General features: G+C 34.5%; 1 long non-coding RNA gene across 3 annotated transcripts in view; it reads left to right on the top strand.

The window, feature by feature from the left end:
* LOC144340131 (uncharacterized) overlaps window positions 1-5756 on the top strand; it is a 322018-nt gene extending 316262 nt beyond the window's left edge. For all 3 annotated transcript variants that reach the window (XR_013415852.1, XR_013415851.1, XR_013415850.1), the window contains one exon: window positions 4678-5756. This is a non-coding gene — a long non-coding RNA (uncharacterized LOC144340131). The remainder of the gene's footprint in view (window positions 1-4677) is intronic.
* Window positions 5757-20950: the final 15194 nt, after the last annotated feature.

The following is a 20950-nucleotide window of genomic DNA, read 5'->3' as shown; positions in this document are numbered from 1 at the left end:
TCCAACAAAATATTTCTAATTACCCCTCCCACCCTTTATAAAATTACTATGATTCTTTTCACTTATGTATATGCTAAAATTTTGGAATGCATGATTCCTATTATTGTTTTAAAGTTATTATTAAAAATGATAAAAAATGAAAAGGAGTATTTTAACTTTATTTGTTCATTTACCGCCATTCCTCTTTTCTTTATATAGATATTAACTATCTGACCTGTGTGCATTTTAATCTCCCTAAATAATTTTATTTTGACATTTCTGCAAATTGGGCAGATCTGATAATTATGAACTCTCTTAGTACTGTTTTCTGAGGAAGGCTTTTTTCTCTGTTTCTGAAGCATAATGTTACTGGATAAAGAATTCTGACTTGGTAACATCCTTCTTTAAATACACTAAGTAATTCACTGCATCTTCTTTTTGGATCACTTCTAATATCTAATATAGTTTTTATTCCTATTATTCTATAGTATTATTGTTTTCCTCTGACTTTTTTCAAGATTTTATCTTTGTTTGGTTTTCTGAAGTTTGAATACATTATGCCTATATATACAATTTTATGTATATCCTGCTTGAAATTTTCCGACCTTTCTGGATCTGTAGTTTAGTATTTATCATCAATATGTTTTGGCTGTGTCCCCACCCAAATCTCATCTTGGATTGTAGTTCCCATAATCCCTATGTGTTGTGGGAAGGACCTGGTGGGAGGTAATTGAATTATGGTGGTGGTTTCCCCCATGCTATTCTCATGGTAGTAAGTTCTCACAATATTTGATGATTTTATAAGGGGCTTCCTTGTTTGCTCGGTTCTCATTCTTCTTTCTCCTGCCACCATGTGAAAAAGGAAGTGTCACTTCCCCTTCTGCCATGATTGTAAGTTTCCTGAGGCCTCCACAGCCATACTGAACTGTGAGCCAATTAAACCTCTTTCCTCTATAAATTACTCAGTCTTGAGTATGGCTTCATTGGCAGAGTGAGAACAAACTAATACAGTCACCCATTTTTTAAAGTCTGGGCCAATTTCATTTTAAATTTATCTTATTTAATTCTTTCTTCTCTTTTTGTTTTTCCAATTATGTGTATTATATCTTTTGAACTTGTCCTACAGTTCTTAGATATTCTATCTTTTTATTATATTCTTAGTTTCTTTTTTCTGTTTACATTTCATTTAGGAGGTTTCTATAGCCACAAGATCCAACTCAGATTCTTTTTTCAGCTGTGTCCAGTCTGCTGATGAGCTAATCAGTCATTCTTCATTTAGATTGGTGATTTTTACTTCTATCATTTTCTTTTACTTTATTAATTTTATATCTTTTTTACATTAGCTACCTGTTCTTTTACAATGTCAGTTTTTTTCCATTAGAGCTTATAATGGGTTAATTACAATTATTTTAAATTCCTTCTCTGATAATTTCAATATCAGTGTCATATCTGTGTCTGTTTCTGATGTTTGCCTTATGTTTTCAGCCTGTGGGGTTTTTTTCTTGCCTTCTATCATGCTTTTATTTTCTGTTTAAATTTAAACCTCAAGTATTGGGTAACAGGAACTGAGATAAATAGTCTTTTAGTGAAATGGTTTATGGTGATCTGGCTAAAAATTGAGCTTTGTTTACTGTGTGCCATAGGCATAGGTACCAGAAGCTTCAAATTTCTTTAGTCTGTTTGATTTTGTCTTCCCTGTTGTCTCTGAGATTTGCGAAGAACTCATCATCAGATAAATCTTTGCCATGCAGCAATTTTTTCTGTAATCCACTGTTGGTAACCTGGATCCTTGCTGGTATTGGGGTAAGGTGTGAGGTAGGATAAGTTTTCCATAATATGATAATTAAATCTCAGTATTTTAGTTGGTATTTCACCTTCACAATTATTTCTTGGCATTTACTTCTCCATTAGGTGAAATAGGAAGACTAGAATGGGCTGGAGTAGGGCAAATACACTTTTCCATGGAGAGGCCTTCACTGTCAAAGTCATTCTACATGTATTTAACAATGGTTCCTTTTCTTTATCCCTTCCAGAGCCACATATGAAGATTTTTTGACTCTTCACCATAAGAAGTAGGTGCAGTTCCTGGAGACTGAACCCATAAAAGTGTAGGGAACCCTTAGACTGTGACTTGCAGGAGTATCTCACTCCCAAACTAGTCTATAGTCAGCCTCCAGGAATGTCTCATTATTACCATTCACGTGTTCATACCAGTTTATGGCTACAGAAACATCTTCCCCAGATAAAGTGATCTTAGTTGAGACTCTTGGATTTCATATTTCTTTGAATTTCAGGGTAGTGGTTTTCTCTGTAATCTTGTTTCTCTGATGAGTCCAAGAAAAGTTATTAATTTTCAGTTTGTTTAGTTTTATGTATTGTAAGAATGTACACAATTTCCGATCTCTTTACATATTGGAGTTAACAGTGAAACCACTTTCTTTTTAATATTATTAATTTTGATAGCAAAATATAATAGAGAAGATAAAACAACATTGCATTCGTTAAATATATTTTCATTATGGTAGTTTTAATACAAGTTTATATTAATAATATTACATTGATACTAATGTTTAAACTTCATGACTATCAAGTGAATAGACACAAGACTTTTTAAATGAACCCTAAGATATAGTCACATTGATTGCATTAACATGAACTATCCTGGAATTGCCCAAAGATTCAAAAGAAATGCTATAGAAACCTTATTGCAAATAGAATTCTTCCATGTGAATAATAGAATAATGTGAAATATTATTATGAATGTGGATTTCATGAACCTACTCTTTTATTCTTTTATTTTCATATGTTTAGCTATAAAAAAGTGGCATGCCTACCTTTATTTTATAGTGATGGGGTAATTCGAGTTGCCCTTTGCAGTATTACTTTTTTTAGAAAGACATTAGAAAATTATAAATCTATATGTATATATATGTATGTAGATTTTTAGAATGTGTAATAAATAATTATGTTGCATTGAAGGCAGGCTGAGTATGTTTTTCCAGTTAGAAAATTAGTAAACTATGGATTTTATATACCCAGATCAGCAGTCAGCAAAACCCTGGCCTGTAGTCCAATCCAACTCACAGCTTTTTTTCAGATACTGTTTTACTGAAACATAGCCATCCCATTTATTTACATGTTGTTTATGGCTTCTTTCAAAGCTGAAAAAGCAGAATTTATTTGCAATTGAGACCTTATAGACTCCCAAGCTGGAAGATGTATTATTGTTCCCTTTGCAGAAAAAGTTTCTCTATCCATATTTTACATATATCGTCATTTAACCCAATGCACCAGAATTAAAAATGTAAACACAGAATATGTTGATTAACTATTGGAATTTAATGAAAAACACTTAAAACTTCTAAAAGCATATTTATTTTTCTAAAGAATATGTAGTTATACTTTAGTATTTATTTAAGCTATTCATATTTTCACAACATAGGAAATATTGCCACATTGGATCTAATTTTATGGTACACTAAAATGTTATTGAACATAACTAATCACAATGATGTAATAAAAGCAAAGGAAAAATACTGATATGAGATGTTTAGTGATACCTGGTATTTTATTTAAAAATTCATAAAATAAAACATTTGAGAGCCTTCTTTAGCATTAAATATGTATTAAATAATTGTACATATATTTTTAATGTATATATTTATGTATGTACATTTTAAAAATATATGTGTCAGGAGAGTTGGATTTAAGAACTTTGGTTTTATCTATTACCTATCTATTTCTTCCCTATATGTAATAGATGAAAAGATTTTCATTGGTAAGTTCATTTTTTTCTTTCTTTCCAAGCACTAGCATGATAAATAATTTCAAAGGGAACTTCTAAATACTGCTTTCCACATAAAGTTAAAAAATCAAGTGTGACTCAAATCCTGTGCTCATAGGCCATTTAGTCTTTTTCCTGACTTGTAACAAGCTCACGTGACCTTTGAAATCTGTACTTCTCGTGAAGTTTGAGCTTTCCGTTAGGTTGGTGGATGCAGTGAAAATTTATTAGTTAAAGTAGGGAAGCAGTTAATAGGCATGGCATGGTCAAGTCATAAACAACATTCTTTTACTGAGACCAAAAGTTTAGTAGTCTGGCCTTTCTCTAAATTATACTTAAATAAACCAAGGAATTAAAAGAGCAAAATTCCAGCCCTGACTCAGTGTTCACTGGAATTCATAATCGTAATTGAGAATGAGAGCTTTCAAAAGAGGTAGGCAAGGATATTTGGGGGACTTCATTACAAATGTTTCAATTTACTTTTTAAATGATGCTCAAACCAAATTATTCTGTTTTACTAGATGCAAAGGTACCAGTTTACCTTCACACTCCTTGATCTAAAAAGGTATACACATTTAAAAAAAAAAAAAAAAAGCTTTAGTACAAATATCTCAACTTGTTGATTTCTGTTTCAGTTTCCCAACTATCTTCAACTTTAAGCATTATATATCTGTGTATGGGCCACTTTTTGAGATAAACACAACTTGTGTTAGTTTGGACCCATACATCCTTCTTATCCATGTTCCCAGGTGGCACCAGCAATCTTCTCAGCAACAGCCAAGTTCCTCATTGCCCAAGAGTATATAGAATTTGGTGAAATAAAATGGTTTTATTTAAATTTGGAGTTCCACCCACCAAAACATACCAGTCCTTTGTGCTCATTCTCTCAAGATTGTTCTCTGTTTCTATTACAGGACCCATCTGAATATTTAGTGCCTTTATGGAATTTCTGTACTTTGACCAACCAGAAGAAGAGCTATTTTTGTTAAAGAATGTTCATCCGAGCCATTCCAAACACGCCATAGAAGCAACTGCTTATTGAAAGAGACAACTTGCTTTGACATTTTATAACAATGATCTGTGTAATACTTAAGACTACTTAAGACTCTTCAAATGTGAGATAATAGAAAATGTAACTCAAACTAGTTTAAACAATGAAGTGAATTTACTGGCTTATCTAACAGAGGAGTACAAAGGCTTGTGCTTGTTTATTTGATGTCAAAGATTCTTCATTTAGTCTACTCTGCCTTCCTCAAAGAGGCTCACACTAAGGCTGGCTTCCTTCTTTTCAGGAATGAGATAACCACAGCAGGAGTTACATTTATACCTTGCAACACTTCAAAATGTATAAATAAAGAGTGTGCAATTCTAGAAATGTTTTTCCCAGTTTCATTCGCTGAGCTTTGATGAAGTTCAGTGGCTTCTCACTGGTATTATGCCAGTTGGCTCAGTTCTGACACAAGCTCCACCATAAAACACAGGTATGAGAAGGAAGTGCAAACACTTGAATGAAAAAACAGGGCAATTATCAAGAGAAGATGTTATGATTGGTAAGGAGACGTGATGGTTCTTTTTATGTGTCAACTTGATTGACTCATGTGGTGTTCACATATTGGCCTAAAATTATTTTGGTACGTATCTGTAAAGGTGTTTCTTAATGAGATTAGCATTTGAATCTGTAGGCTGAATACAGCTTATGACCTTCCCTAATGAGTGTGGGCATGGACCAATCGGTTGAGGGCCTGAATAAAGCAAAAGGTGGAGGAAGGGTAATATCTTTTTATTCTCTGTCTTACTGCTTGAGCTGGGACATCAGATATCTCCTGCCCTTAGACTGGACTTATACCATTGGTGCTCCTGACTCTCAGGCCTTCAAATGGGGACTGAAACTACACCATTAGCTTTTCCAGGTCTCTAGCTTGCAGATGGCCGATCATGGGTGACTCAGCCTTCATAATTACATGAGCCAAAACCTTCTAATAAATCTTATAGCTATGTGTGTATGTGTATGATATATATACTCACATATATTTATATTGGTATGTAGCTATGTATATTTTCTTTTATCCTATTGGTTCAGATTTTTTAAAGAGTCCTGATGAATACAGGAAGTAATGAGAATGTCCATGACATTCTAAATCATGACATAATGCTTACAACCTAATGATAAATTCTAATTCTGTTTCTTAATCTTATGAGTGTCTGTATTTTACCAAATAATCCAGTCAACCAATAAAAGCCATCATGAACTGGTAGATTAAAAAGTTTTCACTTTCAAATTATCAAGAACACTTTTCAATACTTCATGGAAACCTCACTTCAGCTCATGCATATATTGGTATGTCTTTCTCCCTAAAGTAGAAGAAACCAGGAGGAAATATGTCAATTTGATTACACAAAGAAAATGGTTTCTGTATGCAGAAACAAACCTCAGAACTTACATTAAAAAAAGATCAATAGTGCAATTCACTATACTTATTTTGAGCTACTTTACCTGAACACCAAGTACTAAATGAATGGAAAGCATAATGATCACAATGAAAAATCGATCTTTAAAAATAGAGACAAATCTCTCTTTCATATTTGTGTGCTGGTCTGGGAAGCAATTAAAAAGGGAGGTCGATGCGGGTGGATCATGAGGTCAGGAGATCGAGACCATCCTGGCTAACATGGTGAAACTCCGTCTCTACTAAAAATACAAAAAATTAGCCAGGTGCGGTGTTGGACTCCTGTAGTCCCAGTTACTTGGGAGGATGAGGCAGGAGAATGGCATGAACCCAGGAGGCGGAGCTTGCAGTGAGCTGAGATAGCACCACTGCACTCCAGCCTGGGTGAAAGAGCGAGACTCCATCTCAAAAAAAAAAAAAAAAGTTATGTCAATGAAGGAATGATATTTATCTTCTTTTTTTTTTAATAGTGGAATTTATAGTTTAATCTGAAAACAAAATTTACTAGGAGTCCCTAACCAGTTTACAATTTTTTTCTCTTCTTCACATATTCCTTTCTGAAAAAATAATACCTCTATTTGATTGAAGCCCATAGTCATGTCTAAAATTACCTTGTTCTTTGTGTACATTTATCTATACATATTTACTGAGAGCCTTCTACTTGACTGGCATTGGATTTTGAATCAGGAAATAAAATAGAAGCAAAATGAAATATTTCTTGAAGGAACGGAATGTCTAATGAATTATGCCAATGGAAAACTAGGAGAGGAAAGAATAGCTTTTGTCCTGGAGCACCACACACCACCATGAAGGAGGTCAGGAGGGGGACTAAGACAACTATAGCTAATTTGGGACAACCATATAGAGAAGTACTTGTGAAAAGATGCATTAATTAGACTTAGCTACACAGAGAAACAGAAAGACAGAGGATTGCAAGAAACTGGATATGTATATGTGTGATTCAAAGAACTACAGAAAGTTAGAAAGGAAAAATGTTTAACTTAAATGAAGTAAGATATAGGCCAGATCACAAAAAGCACTGGATCCTATGAAAGGTGTTTGGGTTTTAATTACTAAGAATTTCAAACTGAGGGTGGAAATAATATTTTTTTTCCTGTTAGAATAGTCTGTCTTTATCACTGTGAATGGGAGATTGGCTCAGGAGGAACAGAGAATGAGGTGCTAAGGGTCTGAAGGAAGGAGATCAAGCCAAAGAGGCAATAAGAAGGATCTAGGCTAAGAAGCTAGACACATGGTGAAGGGTGGGAATGCTTACAGGAGTACAAAATATTTCTAGGAGGAAATTGTTTTAATGTGGGGGAGGAGGAAGAAGTTCAGAAACACATCAAGGTATGTTGAGCTATTAGAAAACCACTTGAAGGAAATGCAAGAAGGGCAGGGTTTTCTTAATTCTCTTTTTTATTTTTCCTTTTGGTTTTATGCATTGACACAAGTGGGAAAAGTCCCAGGGCTCTGGGTATTTCCACTTTCTACCCACACTCCTAGTTTCACTTTCACAAACTCTCTAAAAATCCAAAGAATTAATCCCATCATGCTCTACTTTTCTATTTACATCCGTGCCACAAGCTCAAGTTTCCCAGATTCCTCTTTGCCTGGAATCTTAACCTTTATACATGGATATGGATCTCTGAAATTCTAAACCACACTGGGCCCTTCGGATGTCCAGTCTAAGTGAAGTCTTCTACTTCCTTAAGCTTTCATCAAACATGCCCTTTACCATCTTGTTCTAATTGAAATATTTCTCATTTTCATGGAACTACTTTTTAACATTTGCTATTTTTTTCTCTCATAGTCTTTATAAGACTGGACATAGAGGTGGAGTAAGTTTTCCATTTCCTCTTGATATCATTTTACACCCATTTGTCACTCCCTTCTTTTTCCGAAACTCCCAACTTTGAAACTCATACCCTTAGTCTATGCTACCTATTACAACTCCTTGCTGTAATTGTTTACAGGTTTGGGCTCACATCAAACCCTCATTGCATAATGACTTCTCTACCTGCTTTGTCTTCCAGCTTTTCAACATGTCTCTCTCTCTCTCTCTCTCTCTCTCTCTCTCTCTCTCTCTCTCTCTGTCTTTCTCTCTTTATGCATTATCAACAATAGATGCTGAAGAGAATGTGGGGAAATAGGAACACTTTTACACTGTTGGTGGGAGTGTAAATTAATTCAACCATTGTGGAAGACAGTGTAGCGATTCCTCAATGATATAGAACCAGAAATACCATTTGACCCAGCAATCCCATTACTTGGTATACACCCAAATGATTATAAATTATTCTACTATAAAGACACATGCACACATATATTTATTGCAACAGTATTCACAATAGCAAAGACTTGGAACCAACCCAAATGCCCATCAATGATAGACTGAATAAAGAAAATATGTCACATATTCACCATGGAATACCATGCAGCCATAAAAAAGGATGAGTTCATGTCCTTTGCAGGGACATGGATGAAGCTGGAAACCATCATTCCCAGCAAACTAATGCAGGAACAGAAAACCAAATACCGCATGTTCTCACTCATAAGTGGGAGTTGAACAATGAGAACACATGGACACAGGGAGGGGAACATCATACACTGGGGACTGTTGAGGGGTAGAGGGCTAAGGGAGAGATAGCATTAGGAGAAATTCCTAATGTAGATTATGGGTTGATTGGTGCAACAAATCACCATGGCACATGTATACCTATGTAACAAACCTGCGTGTTGTGCACATGTATCCAAGAACTTAAAGTATAGTAAAAAATAAATTAATTAATTTAAAAAATGAATGAAAATAAAAATGAAATAATGAATAAATAAGTAATCGAGGGACAAAATTCTGTGTAATAACAACATTTAAACATTGGGGATGTAGAACAGTACCTGAAAGAAAGAAGGGGAACAAATGATTAGAGTTAAAAAATAAAAATGTTTGGCCAGGCATGGTGGCTCACGACTGTAATCCTAGCACTTTGGGATGCCAAGGTGGGCGGATCATGAGATCGGGAGATTGAGACCATCCTGGCTAACACGGTGAAAACCCGTCTCTACTAAAAATACAAAAAAATTAGCCAGGCATGATGGTGGGCACCTGTAGTCCCAGCTACTCGGGAGGCTGAGGCAGGAGAATGGCGTGAACCCGGGAGGCGAAGCTTGCAGTGAGCCGAGATGGCACCACTGCACTTCAGCCTGGGCAACAAAGTGAGACTCCATCTCAAAAATAAATAAATAAATAAATAAATAAAAATAAAAATAAAAATGTTTGATTAAAGCCAAAAGAATTAAGAAAAAGATTGCAAAAGAGTCCGTGCTGTTAAATACCCAAGAGACCAAGTTAGATAAAAATTTGGATTTACAAAAAGGGGATTCTTGGAGAGCTAATTAAGGCAGATTTACAGAAATAATAGGGGCAGAAGCCAAGTTACAATACATGAAGGACTCAATGGGAAGATAGGAGATGAAACCACGGGCATAGATTGAAAGCATATTATTCTTGCCCATTAAAGGAAGTAGAAGTAGGAGATATACAGAGAGTTAGCTAAAGGTGGGCACAGAGTAAGATATTGAAATTTCATCCGGGAGAGGATATCTGAAGATGCTAAGGAAATTTAATCAATAATATGGCAGCATTTGAAGATATAGGAGGGGATACTTGTTAGGATGGGATTCAGGAACAGATAAGGTGTCTGCAAAATCGACATCAACAAAAATCGTCATTTTATTGCAATTGACCAAATGTCATTTTATTATCAGTTTTATAAAGTTTTTAGTTCTGAGTACTGTTAATAGGTCAATCACTTTCTACAAAGCAAAAACAAAGAAAACCTTCCGCAAGCTCCAACCTGATGGCTTTAAACTAAGTAATGTGGAAAAAAAGGTATAGACTATATTTAAAAAAAGGCTTCTTTACAACTAGTGATAACTAGCAAAAGCAGAGGAAGACTCTTTTTTTTTCCTGCATATTCTCTCCCTGTAGGAAAATTATAAGAGAAGCCAAAATCATATCAAAAGCCTTGCTCAGTGTAATGATTTGTTCTTGGTAGGAACAATAGTGGTCTTTGGCCTTCCTCCCCATTAGATGCTGTGACTACTGTGACGATATTCTCATGGAAAGCTAATCTTAGAACCCGCTGAGAATACAACTGCACCCAGGTGGATTATAGTTACCAGAGTGTATCCGTAAATGTACATAGAATTTAATTAAATCCATAAAAAGACTACTGATATAAAACTGGGGAAAAGCTGGAATGTTTTACTAGCAAGTAATGAATAGTCTCTTGGTAAAGAAAAAAAAAACTTACCTTGCTAATAACCATGAGAAAGTTCCTAGGTGTTGAAATGATGTCTCAATAATTAAGTACTAAAGCCATTTGTTTGCACAAAGCAAAAGTAGAGGTACAAAGGAGACGAAAGGCAAGCATCTTCTAAAATTTGCAGGTCCTGGACAATAGTACAAGTAATGTACCACATAACATATATACACATATTTAAAATATTTGTTACTAGTCGTTCCCTAGGTCGATTAATCTTAACCTTGGCTATACATTTGAATCATGTAAAGAGGGTTTTAAAATGCGTATCCTGAACCTTTCAACTTGCTGAGACTTAGATTTATATATTTGGTGCAGTAGTTAGGATTTTATTATCAGCTCCCAAGTTGATGCTAATGTGCACCAGGGTAACAAAATTCTTGGAAGAATAATTATAAATACCCTGGCATGTGGTCTACGACAAGGATGACACTTATCTAACTTAACTCTGTGGAATATGAGAACACCATGAATCAATCTTTCATTACTATTTTATACGCATATACATTTCTGGTTTTGGCCATCGGGTACATTTGGCTGCTTTTAAAATTCAATAAAAAACTGTGTGGGAGGAAGAGTGAAAATCTATAGAGGGAATAAATACATCTCCAAAGATGGAATTTTTTGAAACATCAAGAGGCACGTGAAAGTACCTTGAAACATACATGCAAATTATCTATCTTCTTAACCAATCTTAATGTGATTGGTTTCCTCTAAACTAGAGGTCCCAAAGATAAATATCTCCTGGTTTTAAATTTTCCAGGACAACTAAATAATCCTCCAAAATACATGGATATTTTGAATAGATAATTTCCTGTTCAGTTTAAGTCTACTTATACAAACATGAGGAATCATTTATAGTTATTATGTAGGATAAGCCTGCAACTATGTAGCAAAGAAAATATTCTGTAGATAATACTTACCACAAACATTTTTAAAAATGTAGTAATACATGTGCTTTTGACTTTGAGGGGAACTTGTTGTAGAGTTAGCAAATACATATTCATTGAAGAGAAACTTCAACAATCCTTCTAACAATGTTTTCAATTCCTTCTTTCTCATATAGCTCAGATAACACATTTCTAGAAAGACTAAGAAACAGTTTTCATTTAGTGTTATATTTTTCTTAATGTCAGCATTATAAATGTATAGTAAAATGGGATGATTTATTCAAATCAGCAAATAGTTAATTCACAGATATTAAGTTCTAAATTTTTTATTAAAAATTTTAAGAAAAATTACGAAAATGCATTAGTAACCTGTGCAAAAGCTTTTGAGTATTTGTTTTTCTTTCATGTGGGACAGAATACTATTTTGAGCTATTTATTAATACATAACTCATTCTCATTTTTCATAATCATATTTTCTCATACCTGAAAGCTTCCCTAATTCAGAAAGCTAGGACATCCTGCAGTCACTAACCTCAGAGAAGGTTTGTTACTTGTTAGAAAGTACGCATTTCAGTAACGCCTTCATTAGGAAAAACTTGGCTTCAAACTAAACATTATTTTCTGTGGTAGAACACATTTTTTGGCTATTGATAGTCACAGGTTCTTAAAGCACAGTAATTTTATACATATATACATTTTATACTGAGCTTTCTTTTTATATTTGTGTACTATTTACTCACTTTAAAAAATATTTTTACACTTAAGTTTACATAGCAAAGATGACACCACTAATTATCAGGCAAATGCAAATCAAAACCACAGTGAGATATACTCTCATACCAAACAGGATGGCTATTCTCAAAAAGACAAAGAATAACAAATGCTCGTGAGGATGTTGAGAAATGGGAACTCTTCTACATCGTTGGTGGGAATGTAAACTAGTACAGCCACTATGGAGAACAGTTAAAGATTCCTTTAAAACTGCCTATAGGACTACCATATGATCCAGCAATCCCACTACTGGGCATTTATTCAAAAGAAAGGATAGTATATTGAAAAGACATTTTTACCTTCATGTTTATTACAGCACTATTCACAATAGCCAAAGTATGGAATCTACCTAGGTGGTCAGCATCAGATACATGGATTTTAAAATGTGGTGCATATACACAATGGAATACTATTCAACCATAAAAAATGAACTCTTGTCATTTGCAACAACATGGATGAAAACAGAAGAATTCTGGAAGGCATTATGTTAAGTAAAATAAACCATGTTCTCACTAATGTGTGAAAGCTAAAAAGAATTTAAAAGATGACCTTATACAAGTAAAACTAGAACAGAAGATATTAGAGGTTAGAAAATGTAGGGGGAAAAGAGATAAGGACAGATTTATTAAAGAATACAAAATTACAGCTAGATAAGAGGAATAATTTTTAGTGTTCTATAGCACCATAAAATGACTATAGTTAGCAATAATATATTCCATAGTTGCAGATAGCTAGAAGGAGGATATGTAATGTTCCCAACACTAAGAAATAATAAATGTTTGAGATGACAGATATTACTCTGATCTGTATATGTGTATATAGTGATCTGTTGTGATCACTATACATGACATGTATCACAGCATGGCTCTGTACCTCATAAATATGTAAAATTATTATGTGCTAAATTAAAAATCTATTTAAAAGCTGTTTGGATGTTCAAAATGAAAGAAACACCACCACAAAGAAAGAAAGATCTTCAGAGATAGATCTGTCACAGTTCTATTCTCAATACAAATAAAACCTGGTACTTTTTCAGATAAGAGCATGCAAGGCAACCAAAGACAAAACAGCATCATGCAAATACATTGAGATACCTGCCACTATTTAATACACACCAAAGTATGTAGAAAAGCTCATTGTTAGCTCATATGTTCTTTCTTGAAGTAAACTGAAATACTATTTGAATTAGCTCAGCAGAAAGAAGAACAAATTTTAATGATAATGAGCTATTTTCCAAAAGTGAGACTGGGAAAGCAGTAAATAATAATTTACTGTGTATCCCACAAATGTGTACAATTATTACATATCAATGAAAAATGTTTGGAAAAGAAAAATAGCAGATTGTTCAAAATTAGAGAAACAACATAATGCCTTCAGGGAACGTAATAAGGGGACCTTGTTTTTACAAGGACTCCCTTTAGATTGAGGTTTCTCAAACTTGGCACTATTGACATTCTGAGCTGGATAATTCTTTGTGGCAGGAGGCTGTCCATGTAAGGTTTTAAGCGACATCTCTGGCATTTATCCACTGGATGCCAGGAGCACTTTCACTTAGTTGTGATAGCCAAAAGATCAATAGTTGACAAGTCCCACTAATGCACACTGTGTCCAAAGAGTACTTTTAAAGTGACATTTTAAATTACAAATGAACATTTGAAGATCACCAAGTATTTTTAAGAACTCTTAAATAAAAATATCAAAACAAGCAAGTATGTTAAAGGAATCATATAAAATGCAGGCATCATAAAATATTAAAATTCCTCAAATTATATAAATAATGGCCCATGGAAAAAAACCATAATGTGTCCAGAATAGGCTGTAAGTTTTAAGTTAAAAATCAGAGACTAGTAACAGTGTTTCAAATCCTACAAAAACTACATAAATAAATAATATAGAACACAGAATGTACAAAATAAAAGATTTTAAAATGGGATTAACCCTGGAGTTTCAATAACTGAATAACACATTTCAGAAAAATTATGAAAAAAAAATTATAGACATGTTAATATAAAAAGTATAACTTAAGTGCATTGGTTTCTAGTTCAAGGGGTCACAAAATCTCAACCAGATTTTAATAAACTATGATAACAGCCTTCAGATGGAAAGCAGGTCACATGAAAAAAAAAAAACTGAGAAGTAGAATGACATGGTAATTCTCACAGGAAGCACTAACTACAGAGTCTGAGTAAAAATATTTTTCAGCCATCCTATACTCATACATCTTAGAAAATACAGCATCATGAATGGAATGTTGGTAGAAATACGAGCATTAAAGGCATGCTTAATGAGGGTTCATAAAGAAATGAGGAAAATGCTATTAGAAAGTGGAGGAAAAGGAATGCTTATTACGTCGTAGCAGAAAGCTTGATGGAATTGTGTCCTACAGTTATGTGGAAAGCAGAACCTATAAGAAATTAACTTTGATATCTAGCTGAGGGGATTTCCAAGCAATATGCTGAAGGTAGAGGCTTGTTTCTTCCCATTGCTTACAGTGAAATGTGAGAAGAGAGAGAGATTGAGGGAAGCAGTGTTAGGAAAAAGGGAAACAGGACTGGATGACTTGGGAAATTCTCAGCCAATCCAGATTGCAAAGGCACTAAAATTAGGAGATTCATAATCAAGAAAGCCTGTTCTGGACAGAAAGCCAAGGTGTGGCTGGACAACCTTTTGCTAGTACTTTGGAAGGATCAAAGGATCAGGGTATTCAGTTACACACATGGCCTTTTGAAGGGATTAGAGCAGTGAATCATGGTTCCCCTCATCCCTCCAAGCAGAAGCCAGGAATAGAGATGGTATAAAAGAAAGATTTGTGGATGAGCCTCTTGTCTAGTGGAGAGAATCCCTGAAACATACAAGGAACATTTGCAAGATTCTTAAGAATGTTGTGCCAACAGACATACTCAATGTCAGCTTGGACTAAAAGGGAGACAACAAAAGGAGGGAAAGCCATTGAATTCTCCAAATTCTACATGTAGAAAACAAAATGATAAAACTACTGAGCTGCAAACATGTGGAGTCTCTACAATAGCAGGGGAGCCAAGAAACACAGAGAATGATTCTCAAGCTTTGAAACCTAATGTTGAATGCAAAAATAGATTTTGAAATTGCTCAGCTCTGGTGATTCCTTTTGTGAATTGGTTATCTATTGGTGTTATCTGATCCCTATCTCACCATAGTATTTCAGGAGCCAATATTATGTTTTATAGTTTCACAGATCTCCCGACGGAGAATAATTTTGTCCTTGAGTGGATAATAGTAAAAGTTCCACCTATGACTAATTTAGATAAATTAAATGGTAAGATTTGGGCCTTCCATGATAATGAGACCTATATTCTCATTCCTGGAACATGTGAACATGTTATATGTAAGTTAGGAGACTTTGGGGATATTAAGTTAAGGATCTTGAGATGGAGAGATTATTCTGGATTATTTGGGTAGACCCAATGTAATCATGAAGTCCTATAAAAGGGAGGCAGGAGTGTGAGAATCAGAAAAGACCATATGATTGAAGACTGGAACTGAGAGAGAGAGAGAGAGTGATTAGCAGATATATGCTGTTGGCTTTGAAGATATAAGATAGACTATTTCTACAAGCCAAGCATGCAGTATGTCTCTAGAAGCCAGAAAAGGCAAGGAAACAAACTTTTCTGTAAAACCTTTAAGAGGAAAGCAGTCCTACTGATCAATTTTAGACTTCTAACCTCTAGAGCTGCATGAGAATGCATTTGTATTGTTTTAAAACACTAAGTCGTGGCTTCCCCTTCCTAATTCCGCCCTTACTACCACAGCCACCTTTTCCCTCTCCCATTCTCCTACCTTGGGGTAGAAAGAATAGGGGAAAAGTAAACAGAAACCAGAGATTTTAATGCAGTATGGAAAATGTATTATATGGAGTTTTCAGAAACTTGAAACAATTACAGCATTTCGATAGGGGGGTTTATCAAAGTTCTTAGATTGACACCCCATTGTTGTCTTTCCTTCATAGGATAGATGTAAACAGAGTGTACATTGGACCACACAGGCAGAGTATTAAACTGGTGAGTGTCATTCAGGGGCTCTATGTCCCATTGTGCAATGTAAGGAACTACCATGTCAGTAGAAGGTTAAGTTATGCTCTCGGGTTTACCAATCTGGCTAAAAGTCATAGTAGGAGACAAAGGCGCAAGTATCCTTTTGGAAAACACTTGAAGATGAGGCTTTCTCAAAGCAAAAGTCTTCAGGTCGATACAAAGAAATTTGTATTGTTTTAAACCATCAACTTTGTGGTAACCTTTTACCATATCAGTAGGGTGCTAATATACCATCCATCCTATTAATCTAGGGTGAAAGCAATATAAAAATAACCTCAGATATAGCCAGATCCAAAAATTCATTTTATGTACTCTTTTTCCAGGAGGATCTTGAAGGATATGTCTTCCAAACGGAGTATAGTCCCAAAGAAGAAGACAGGGAATCTCAGCAACCAAATATATAACACAGGAGACAGATGAATTTCTCATTCTTGTAGGCTGCCATTTCTTTTGGCTTATTACAAAACAACAGGATGCTGCAGCTTTATCAAAGTCGACTTATTTGTCCACTAAAAGTTTATGGCTATAGGTTTCCAGCTAGAACATCTGAACACCAATATATGGAATTCTGACAAAGCTAAAACCAGGAAGAGATCCTATGAAGAATGACATTGATTTGTACATCCTTCTTATAGAACAAGAAAAATAATAACAGCAAGAATAAGAACAGCAACAACATTTGCAGTGAGTCTGCTGTCTGCCTATCAATGAGTTAAATTCTTTAACACACACATAAAATGGGTTTGATATCATTTGGTTATTAATCACATGTATAGATAAGGAAATTAGATTTAGAAAAGTGACATAGCATACCAATGTCATTATATTATTGAAAAAAGAGATTCAGTGGAATTGATGTATTTCTATTTATAATTTAGGGCTATTGTGCCAGCTTCATACTAGAAATCATCAACTCTTATCATACAGGAAAAAAAAAATCCTGTTTTACTTAAAGAATAAGGAAAAGATAGAATTAGCTACAAAATCAAACAATATCCCCGTTTCCCTAGCTGAAATCTCATTAGCGTCACAATCATTTTAAAAATTTAAAATAAGACCGCTCACCTGGAGGTAAAGAGCCATAGCATGTATTTACTTGCCATGAAAAATGTTTTTCTTACACATAGTGCCTAAGAAGTGTGGGATTTTATTTCCTTTTTCACAGCTGGAAAGGCTTAGTAACCAATTCACTTTTTGTAGTGTAATATTATCTGGTTTTAGGCAGTGCCAGAAAAGAAATGAAAAAACAATTGAGCAAAATATATGGTTTTAAATGAATGTAAACCATGTGCATGGGTTTCATATAAAATTCTGAAAAGGTTTTTCTGTTGAATGTCAAACTATCTAATAAGGACAACATTCCAGCTAGAGATCAATTAACTTATTTATCATATTGCCTTTTATTTAAGAGAGTAAGGAAGTATGGATTGGGTGTCTCTTATGTACTTGTTTCTATGATACCTTTCATTTATTTTATAATACTAGGACTAGTAACAATGCTATAGCATCATTTGAAGCAAGTATCCTGACTTCTATGGTAGTTGCCTTGAAGGCTTTTTTCCTAACATTTTAAGAGAAAACTGAGGAAGATGTATTCCATCCAAAAGTCTTAAGCGAACTGACCTCTATAAGATGATGGATGCCAATAAGCTAATGGATAAATTCATTCTCTTTTCAAAGCGATAAAATCTTTTTAAAAACTTTTATTACTATTTCGGTGCAATTAGAGAGGCAAAAGTCCAGTTACGAGTAAAACTAAGAACATCAGAGTGTTACATGAAATAGGTTGATTATAATAAAGGTGTTCTGGAAAGTTATAAAAGAGCTGCTGCTTTTGCTTCCAAAGCTCTAAAATATTTAATAAATTAGAAAGAAAACACATTAGTTAAGTGTTAATTTCACTCAATTGTTTATCCTTAATTTCAATTTCCAGGGGGAAATTATTACTTGGTTTACACAGCAGGATTTTCAAAAATCATGCAGAACTTTCAGGAAATTATTTCATAGAAGTAACGTTTGGACTACTAGTGGAAGGTGGCAGGTTGAGGATAGGAATTTACCTCCTTCCCTCCCAATATCCTGTGGAAATGAAGAAAAACTCATTTTAAGATGTGTAAATCCAAAACATAGTTCTGGAAAGCCAGAAAGTGTGCTATTAATTCACTGCACTAATTTCGAGGACTTTCCAGAGCATAGCACTGATATTGCATTAAAGGAGCAACTGAGTAGAACCAGTGTAACCCAAAACAAACACAAGATCATTGTATCGGAGAGAGTCGTCCTTCCCAACTCTACTTTAGAGAAACTAAACTCTAAGCAAACATTCATGAAGAACAGGGAATGATCCTAGGGACATTTAAAGGCAGAACCTATAGAAGGTTCTATAAAGGCTTCTATAAAGTCTATAGAAGACTTTAGCCTAATGTAACTCCCCTTCCTGATCACCAGCTATACAGATGAGTGAGATATTCTTTTGTCAACTGCTTTACTGACCTCTTACCATATACCCAAGCTTTATATTAGAGTTCCATAGGGCCAGGTAATGTGCTATTTATTATTCTCTGTCATCTCTACAACGTGATTTAAACTTTCTGTATTGCTTAAATATCATCTATCTCTTGATGACTTCCATTTTTCAAGTTTCCAGCTCATGGCTAGATTTGAAGTCTCATTGCCTACTGACATGCCTACTTGGATGTTTCAGGACTTCTGTAGTGACCACTCATTTGTCAGGGTTCATTCACCCATTTCGTAGTAACAATTTATCAAACTACTGATTTAGAGAATCAGTAGTTTTCCAATCTTCCCATGTTGTTCAAATTAGGTTGATTTCTTTTCTGCTCCAAGCATCAACCTATTTTCCAGATTTAGTCAATCACATGAATCAGTTCTGATCAATGAGAGGCAAATAAGTGGTTTTTGCAAAAGGTATTAGAATAAAAGAAAACATTACTGGGGTGGACAAGGTGAAAATAATATAAACCCGGATTTTAAAGGGCACACGAATGCACACACACATATGTGGACACATATACATAGGGCCCAGTGTAGAGGAACAGAGACAAAATTGTTACAAAACAATTTGAACCTTATCTTCTAATATCTGCCTCACATTATCACCTTTTTGTCACCTTTGAGATGTTGCCATGTAGTTGGATTTCTCTTTATCAGGAATGTTCTGTGACCTTGGTCTTTGCCTACCTGTTTCCTTCTCAAACTTCAGGTCTCAGTTTAAATACTAACTCAAGAGAGATTTTGCTCAACTATCACTCAAAATGGTACCATCAATATTCTCTATAAAGGCTAGAAGATGTGGCTGCTGCTGTGTAGTGGTTTCATTCGTTTATTTTTATTATCTGTCTTTTCCCTTGAAATTCAAGCTCCGAGTCAGTAGGCACCAAGTCTGTGCTCTTCCCCGTTATAGTCCTAGAAGCTAGATTAGTGACTGGCACATAGTGTGCTCACTAAATTTTTATTTTATTTATTTATTTACTTATTTATTTATTTATTTATTATTATTGTTATTTTTTGAGATGAAGTTTTGCTCTTGTTGCCCATGCTGGATTGCAGTGGCACCACCTCGACTCATTGCAACCTCCACCTCCTGGGTTCAAGCGATTCTCCTGCGTCAGCCTCCCAAGTAGCTGGGATTACAAGCATGTGCCACCATGCCCCGGCTAATTTTGTATTTTTAGTAGAGACGGGGTTTCTCCATGTTGGTCAGGGTGGTCTCAAACTCCTGACCTCAGGTGATCCATCCACCTCGGCCTCCCAAAGTGCTGGGGTATGATTACAGGCGTGAGCCACCGTGTCCGGCCTCACTAAATATTTTTTAATGAATGAATGAAGAAATGAATAAAAACAGTAATTGTGTAACTACTAAAACTTGGGAAGTTGAAGAAAGATTAATGAAATTATAAGTATACTAAATTCCTCATCTTATATAAAAAGGACTTAATAAATATTGCATAAAATTGGTAAATTTAAAAAGGAAGGTATAATTATTATCAATGTTAGGATAACAAAGAGCAGAAAAATTTATACAGAAACTTAAAAGGCTTCCTTTCAAATGTAGAACTTGATTAATCATAGTGTTAGTCTGCATAGTCTGGTATTTTTTTAATATGCATGACTAAGGGTGAAGGTAAAGGAAGGAGGCTTTTAAAATTAATTAGATAAGCCTCTGCTTTGTTTATTGACTTTTTCACATGTATTTACTTTTTTCACAAGTTTTACTATACATTACAACAATCTTCATATCAATTTAGTTTAATTCATAGAATAAATTGAACTCAGCACTAAAATCTGAAGTATTCCCTATATTATAAATTGATAAGCTTGTTTGTTTTACAACATAAATGAGATTACTTGAAATATCTTACCAAAATTCTAAAAAAAAAAATTCCTAGAAGCTGGATAATAAATCAGTTTAAAGTACAGCCATGTATTTTATGTCACTGTTTTCAAGACATTAGCATATCTAAGGATGATCCTGCTCTAAGGGAGAAGAAAAACAGAAAAAAGCTGACATTCATTTAGAAGGTACCTGTATGTGGCCCTCTGCTATGTCCTTGTCCTTCATAAATTCACACAACAACCCTGAGAGAAGATTTTGTAGTGAAAGGGACATTCAGATATTGGGAAACTATTCTAGGTTTCTGCAGTTAAACATGTAACAAAACTA

This window comes from Macaca mulatta, chromosome 3, assembly GCF_049350105.2.
Source record: "Macaca mulatta isolate MMU2019108-1 chromosome 3, T2T-MMU8v2.0, whole genome shotgun sequence".
Taxonomy (NCBI): domain Eukaryota; kingdom Metazoa; phylum Chordata; class Mammalia; order Primates; family Cercopithecidae; genus Macaca; species Macaca mulatta.
This window is presented reverse-complemented; position numbering and strand designations above follow the sequence as displayed.